We start from the raw sequence: 8,673 nt of genomic DNA on the forward strand, positions 1-8,673 counted from the left end.
GTTTATACATGGGCCAGGGGGTGGTAAAAGGTGGTTGAGCCATGGTTTTACTGCCACCCAATTGTCTAAAAAAAAGGGTATGCAGCTGCTCAAGGTTGTACACATGCTGCAATACTTTGTGCCATGGCAAAAATTAACCACTTGCCGACCGCCGCACGACTATGTACGTCGACAGAATGGCACGGGCAGGCATATGGGCGTACCTGTACGTCCCTGCCTTCCCGCTGGTGGTGGGCCCGATCAGGCCCCCCCCGGTGCCTGCGGCGGTCGGTCTTCGTTCGGGAACGATCCAGGATGAGGGGGCGGCCATTCATTCATGGCCACCCCCTCGCGATCGCTCCCGACGAATGAAAATGCTCCGTGACATCACTTCCTCTCCTGTAATGTAAACACAGGAGAGGAAGTGATGTAATCCCTCCTCCGTGTCGGTATTTTTCGTTCCGACACCGAGGAGAGAGGATCGGTGAGTTGCACCAACACGACACTACACAGTAGAACATGCCAGGCACACTCACACCCCCCCCGATTACCCCTGCCCCCCAGTCACAGTGACACCAATGTCATTTTTTTTTTTTGCATTGGTGTCATTTGTGACTGTAATAACTGTTAGGGCAGTTAGGGTTAGCCCCCTTTAGTTCTAAGGTACCCCCCTAACCCCCCCAATAAAGGTTTAACCCCGTGATCACCCCCCGTCGCCAGTGTCACTAAGGCTGGGTTCACATTGCAGCGGTTTATGAGAACGAATGTGATTCGCACTGCAGTGCAAATCACATCCGATCTCTGTGCGATTCGAGTTCAGCCATACAGATAGTATGGCTGAATTCGCGCCGCACCCGCCGCAAATTCGCACGGGACCCTTTTTTTGGTCCACAGCAGAATCTGATCGCATGGGTGTTCACACCATGCGAATCCGAGTTTGCAGATCGCACTGCGATATGCGAACTGATCTGGGGGTGTCATTAACATTTCACTGACACTCCCAGCAGTTCGCATAGGGCAGTGTGAACTGCCGCCGGGAGGCATGCGGGAACCCGCCACGGATTCGTGGCGTTCCCGCATCGCTCCAGTGTGAACCCAGCCTAATAGATCATTTTTTTGATCGCTGTATTAGTGTCACAGGTGACGCTAGTCTGGCAGGTAGGTATTTAGGTTCGCCGCAGCTTTTTATAGCGCCAGGGACCCCCATATACTACCGCATAAAGCCCCCTGATTGCCCCCTAGTTAACCCTTTCACCAGTGATCACCATATAACTGTTACAGGTGACGCTGGTTGGTTAGTTATTTTTTTTATAGTTTCAGGGCACCCGCCATTTATTACCTAATAAAGGTTTAACCCCCTGATCACCCGGCGGGTGTCATTTGTGACTGTAATAACTGTTAGGGCAGTTAGGGTTAGCCCCCTTTAGGAACCGTTCTGAGAGGAGCGACTCGAGTCGCTCCGACTCAGAAAAAAGGTTCCTGTACTACTTCGGGGCGACTTCGGGGGCGACTTGCATTGACTTCTATACAGAAGTCCTCTGCAAGTCGCCGCTGAGCTCCCCGCAGGTCGCGGCGAGGTAAGTCGGAGACGCCTCGCCGCGCCTCGCTGTGTGAACCGGCCCTTAGTTCTAAGGTACCCCCCTAACCCCCCCAATAAAGGTTTAACCCCGTGATCACCCCCCGTCGCCAGTGTCACTAAGGCTGGGTTCACATTGCAGCGGTTTATGAGAACGGATGTGATTCGCACTGCAGTGCAAATCACATCCGATCTCTGTGCGATTCGAGTTCAGCCATACAGATAGTATGGCTGAATTTGCGTCGCACCCGCCGCAAACTCGCACGGGACCCTTTTTTTGGTCCGCAGCAGAATCGGATCGCATGGGTGTTCACACCATGCGATCCGAGTTTGCAGATCGCACTGCGATATGCAAACTGATCTGGGGGTGTCATTAACATTTCACTGACACTCCCAGCAGTTCGCATAGGGCAGTGTGAACTGCCGCCGGGAGGCATGCGATGCGGGAACCCGCCGCGGATTCGTGGCGTTCCCGCATCGCTCCAGTGTGAACCCAGCCTAATAAGCAATTGTTTTTCTGATCGCTGTATTAGTGTCACAGGTGATGCTAGTTAGGCAGGTAGGTATTTAGGTTCGCCGCAGCTTTTTATAGCGCCAGGGACCCCCATATACTACCGCATAAAGCCCCCTGATTGCCCCCTAGTTAACCCTTTCACCAGTGATCACCATATAACTGTTACAGGTGACGCTGGTTGGTTAGTTATTTTTTTATAGTTTCAGGGCACCCGCCATTTATTACCTAGTCTCACTAGTGTACCCCTAAATTTAGGGGTGTCTACTTTCCAAAATGGGGTCATTTGGGGGGGTTTGTGCCATCTTGGCATTTTATGGCCTTCAGGCTTTCTAAGGGCGTTACAGTTTTGAAGGCGGTGCTTGGTTTTCGGGGCCCCGTACGCGGCTAGGCTCCCAAAAAGTCCCACATATGTGGTATCCCCGTACTCAGGAGAAGCAGCAGAATTTATTTTGGGGTGCCATTTCACATATGCCCATGGCATGCGTGAGCAATATATCATTTAGTGACAACTTTGTGAAAAAAAAAAAAAGTTTGTAATTTTCCCGCAACTTGTGGCAAAATATAAAATATTCCATGGACTCAACATGCCTCTTAGCAAATAGCTTGGGGTGTCTACTTTCTAAAATGGGGTCATTTGTGGGGGTTTTGTGCCATCTTGGCATTTTATGGCCTTCAAAACTGTAATAGGTAGTGAGAAGTGAAATCAAAAATTTACGCCCTTAGAAAGCCTGAAGGCGGTGCTTGGTTTTCGGGGCCCCGTACGCGGCTAGGCTCCCAAAAAGTCCCACATATGTGGTATCCCCGTACTCAGGAGAAGCAGCAGAATTTATTTTGGGGTGTCATTTCACATATGCCCATGGCATGCGTGAGCAATATATCATTTAGTGACAACTTTGTGTAAAAAAAAAAAAAAAAATTTTTCTTTGTCATTATTCAATCGCTTGAGGCAAAAAAATAAAATATTCAATGGGCTCAACATGCCACTTATCAATTTCCTTAGGGGGTCTACTTTCCAAAATGGGGTCATTTGGGGGGGGTTTTGTACTGCCCTGCCATTTTAGCACCTCAAGAAATGAGATAGGCAGTCGTAAACTAAAAGATGCGTAAATTCCAGAAAACGTACCTTAGTTTGTAGATGTGACAACTTTTGCGCAAACCAATAAATATACAGTTATTGACTTTTTTTTTACCAAAGACATGTGGCTGAATACATTTTGGCCTAAATGTATGACTAAAATTGAGTTTATTGGATTTTTCTAAAAACAAAAAGTAGAAAATATAATTTTTTTTTTCAAAATGTGCGGTCTTTTTACGTTTTATATCGCAAAAAATAAAAATCGCAGAGGCAATCAAATACCATCAAAAGAAAGCTCTATTTGTGGGAAGAAAAGGACGCAAATTTTGTTTGGGTACAACATTGCATGACCGCGCAATTACCAGTTAAAGCAGCGCAGTGCCAAATTGTAAAAAGACCTCTGGTCATTGACCAGCAAAATGGTCCGGTCTGAAAGTGGTTAACCAGCATGTTGTATTTGGTGGGCAATACTGCAGTCAAATATGACATTTAAGTAGGGCTACACTGTTTTGCAGCCTGATGGTGCAGCATTTACAAGATTGAAGCAGACACTGAGGAGGCAACACGCATAAATATGAACCTTTACATGAGCTGCAGTGATGTCACTTGGTCTTCTCTTTTGGATCCTGGGTGTGCTGAGAATCCCAAATTTTACAAGGGTATATTTCAGCACTGCGCAGGAGCACATCCTCCTATGATCTCAAATAACAAACTTCCAAGGACCCCCCTGAAGGACTTTGACGTTATTGTTGGTAAACCTACTGAAAAGTTGGGGTGTGAGGTATTTTTCTCTTTAAAGTGGATCTTTTTATTTTTACCCTTGGTAACCATGTGGTGTGTTGTGCCTACCACCCACACAGAGGAGCCAGCCTTATCCTACTGAGATCCTCTTTTCTGTCACCACTCGTTCCTTCCCTGCCATGATATTTGATGCTGGCTCTTCTGGGTTCAGCCAGCGTGCCTCCCGATGATGCGGTGCTAGGCACGCCCACCTCCCCATCTTGTGAATGAAAGGCTATGTCTTCTGGGATCTGTGACATGCACAGCGAGCACTGTGTATGTCAGTCACCTAAGCGAGTAACGTGTGGTGGGTGGGGCTGCACATTGTTTGTTAAAAAAAACAAAACTGCGCTATTCAAGGGGAGGAGGATAGGTTGGGTGCAAATTTTTATTTTGAGGGTGAAGATCCTCTTTAACCACTTTCAGACCGGACCATTTTGCTGGTAAATGACCAGAGGTCTTTTTACAATTTGGCACTGCGCTGTTTTAACTGGTAATTGCGCGGTCATGCAATGTTGTACCCAAACAAAATTTGCGTCCTTTTCTTCCCACAAATAGAGCTTTCTTTTGATGGTGTTTGATTGCCTCTGCGATTTTTATTTTTTGCGATATAAACGTAAAAAGACCGCAAATTTTGAAAAAAAATGATATTTTCTACTTTTTGTTATTAGAAAAATCCAATAAACTCAATTTTAGTCATACATTTAGGCCAAAATGTATTCAGCCACATGTCTTTGGTAAAAAAAAAAGTCAATAATTGTATATTTATTGGTTTGCGCAAAAGTTGTCACATCTACAAACTAAGGTACGTTTTCTGGAATTTACGCAGCTTTTAGTTTACGACTGCCTATCTCATTTCTTGAGGTGCTAAAATGGCAGGGCAGTACAAACCCCCCCCAAATGACCCCATTTTGGAAAGTAGACACCCTAAGGAAATTGATAAGTGGCATGTTGAGCCCATTGAATATTTTATTTTTTTGCCTCAAGCGATTGAATAATGACAAAAAATATTTTTTTTTTTTTTTTTTTTACACAAAGTTGTCACTAAATGATATATTGCTCACACATGCTATGGGCATATGTGAAATGACACCCCAAAATAAATTCTGCTGCTTCTCCTGAGTACGGTGATACCACATATGTGGGACTTTTTGGGAGCCTAGCCGCGTACGGGGCCCCGAAAACCAAGAACCGCCTTCAGGTTTTCTAAGGGCGTAAATATTTGACTTCACTCCTCACTACCTATTACAGTTTTGAAGGCCATAAAATGCCAAGATGGCACAAAACCCCCACAAATGACCCCATTTTAGAAAGTAGACACCCCAAGCTATTTGCTGAGAGGCATGTTGAGTCCATGGAATATTTTATATTTTGCCACAAGTTGCGGGAAAATTACAAACTTTTTTTTTTTTTTTCACAAAGTTGTCACTAAATGATATATTGCTCACGCATGCCATGGGCATATGTGAAATGACACCCCAAAATAAATTCTGCTGCTTCTCCTGAGTACGGGGATACCACATATGTGGGGCTTTTTGGGAGCCTAGCCGCGTACGGGGCCCCGAAAACCAAGCACTGCCTTCAGGATTTCTAAGGGCGTTACAGTTTTGAAAGCCATAAAATGCCAAGATGGCACAAACCCCCCCCCCCCCCCCCAAATGACCCCATTTTGGAAAGTAGACACCCCTAAATTTAGGGGTACACTAGTGAGACTAGGTAATAAATGGCGGGTGCCCTGAAACTATAAAAAAAATAACTAACCAACCAGCGTCACCTGTAACAGTTATATGGTGATCACTGGTGAAAGGGTTAACTAGGGGGCAATCAGGGGGCTTTATGCGGTAGTATATGGGGGTCCCTAGCGCTATAAAAAGCTGCGGCGAACCTAAATACCTACCTGCCTAACTAGCGTCACCTGTGACACTAATCCAGCGATCAGAAAAACGATCGCTTATTAGGCTGGGTTCACACTGGAGCGATGTGGGAACGCCATGAATGCGCGGCGGGTTCCCGCATCACATGCCTCCCGGCGGCAGTTCACACTGCCCTATGCGAACTGCTGGGAGTGTCAGTGAAATGTTAATGACACCCCCAGATCAGTTCGCATATCGCAGTGCGATCTGCAAACTCGGATCGCATGGTGTGAACACCCATGCGATCCGATTCTGCTGCGGACCAAAAAAAGGGTCCCGTGCGAGTTTGCGGCGGGTGCGACACGAATTCAGCCATACTATCTGTATGGCTGAACTCGAATCGCACAGAGATCGGATGTGATTTGCACTGCAGTGCGGTGCGAATCACATCCGTTCTCATAAACCGCTGCAATGTGAACCCAGCCTTAGTGACACTGGTGACGGGGGGTGATCACGGGGTTAAACCTTTATTGGGGGGGTTAGGGGGGTACCTTAGAACTAAAGGGGGCTAACCCTAACTGCCCTAACAGTTATTACAGTCACAAATGACACCCGCCGGGTGATCAGGGGGTTAAACCTTTATTAGGTAATAAATGGCGGGTGCCCTGAAACTATAAAAAAATAACTAACCAACCAGCGTCACCTGTAACAGTTATATGGTGATCACTGGTGAAAGGGTTAACTAGGGGGAAATCAGGGGGCTTTATGCGGTAGTATATGGGGGTCCCTGGCGCTATAAAAAGCTGCGGCGAACCTAAATACCTACCTGCCTAACTAGCGTCACCTGTGACACTAATACAGCGATCAGAAAAATGATCGCTTATTAGGCTGGGTTCACACTGGAGCGATGCGGGAACGCCACGAATCCGTGGCGGGTTCCCGCATGCCTCCCGGCGGCAGTTCACACTGCCCTATGCGAACTGCTGGGAGTGTCAGTGAAATGTTAATGACACCCCCAGATCAGTTCGCATATCGCAGTGCGATCTGCAAACTCGGATCGCATGGTGTGAACACCCATGCGATCCGATTCTGCTGCGGGCCAAAAAAAGGGTCCCGTGCGAGTTTGCGGCGGGTGCGACACGAATTCAGCCATACTATCTGTATGGCTGAACTCGAATCGCACAGAGATCGGATGTGATTTGCACTGCAGTGCGGTGCGAATCACATTCGTTCTCATAAACCGCTGCAATGTGAACCCAGCCTTAGTGACACTGGCGACGGGGGGTGATTACGGGGTTAAACCTTTATTGGGGGGGGGTTAGGGGGCACATTAGAACTAAAGGGGGCTAACCCTAACTGCCCTAACAGTTATTACAGTCACAAATGACACCAATGCAAAAAAAAAAAAAAAAAAGCAATTGGTGTCACTGTGACTGGGGGGGCAGGGGTAATTGGGGGGTGATCGGGGGGTAAAGGGGGGGTGTGAGTGTGCCTGGCATGTTCTACTGTGTAGTGTAGTGCTTGTGCAACTCACCGATGCTCTCTCCTCGGTGCCGGAACGAAAAATACCGACACGGAGGAGAGAATACATCACTTCCTCTCCTGTGTTTACATTACAGGAGAGGAAGTGATGTCACCGGACATTTTCATTCGTCGGGAGCGATCGCGAGGGGGTGGCCATGAATGAATGGCCGTCCCCTCGTCCGGGATCGCTCCCGAACGAATACCGACCGCCGCAGGCACCGGGCGGGGGCCCGATCGGGCCCCCGACCCGCGGGCAGGCAAGGACGTACATGTAAGCCTTTATGCCTGCCCGTGCCATTCTGCCGACGTACATCGTCGTGCGGCGGTCGGCAAGTGGTTAATGAAGACCAGCACGGTGGCTAAGTGGTGAGCACTTCTGTCTAGCAGCACTAGGGTAGCTGGTTCGAATCTCAACTACGGCACTACCTGCCTGCGTAGGCTTTCTCTGGTTTCCTCCCACACTCCAAAGACACGCAGGTAGGTTAACCGAATCCTGTATAAATTGGCCCTAGTAGGTGTATGTATGAATGAGTTAAGGGCCTTTGATTGTAAGCTTCTTGAGGGCAGGGACTGATGTGAATGCACAATATATATAAACTCTGTTTAAATTGATGGCATTATATAAGTTTCTGTAATCAGTTTATTTTGTATGTTTGTTTGGGGTAGGGATGGAAGATAGGCATTCAGTGTATTTTGAGGTTTTGAATGGTGTGCCTTTTTAGCCTTAAATTGTTCATGAACAAAAAGATATTTTGCTGATTGCTGTTCTAAGACCCCTTTCACATTGCAGCACCGCTAAAGCACCAGCCGTTTTTGCAGTGCTTTAGCGACATTTCGGCTGCACTTTGCAGGTGATAGTGGGCCGTTTTTTAGGCCTCGTGACAATGGGACCTTAAAAAGAGAACCCATTTTGTGACGCTTTTAAGGCACTTTAATCACTTGATCACTGGACACTTAAACCCCTTTCCTAACTAGACCAATTTTCAGCTTTCCATGCTCTCACAATTTGACAATTACTCAGTCATGCAACACTGTGCCCATGTGAAAATGTTGTTGTCGTCCCCCCACCACACAAATAGAGCTTTCATTTGGTATTTATTCACCTCTGGGTTTTTATTTTTTGCGTTCTAAAAGAAAAAAGACTGAATTCTGTAAAAGAAAAAAAATGCATTTTTCTTTTCTGTTCTAAAATCTTCCAAATTAGTCATTTTTTCTTCATAAATTTTGTTCAAAATTTTTACTGCTACATATCTTTGGTAATGATAACCCAAATCGGTATATGTTATTTGGTCTTTGTGAAAGTTGGAGTCCACACGCTATGGTGCCCATCTCTGAAAATTTATAACACATGCCTGATCTTATTTCTTGAGAC

The sequence above is a fragment of the Lithobates pipiens genome, unplaced genomic scaffold, assembly GCF_037356315.1.
Source record: "Lithobates pipiens isolate NorthernLeopardFrog02 unplaced genomic scaffold, aLitPip1_a1.2 Scaffold_1, whole genome shotgun sequence".
In the NCBI taxonomy this organism is placed as follows: domain Eukaryota; kingdom Metazoa; phylum Chordata; class Amphibia; order Anura; family Ranidae; genus Lithobates; species Lithobates pipiens.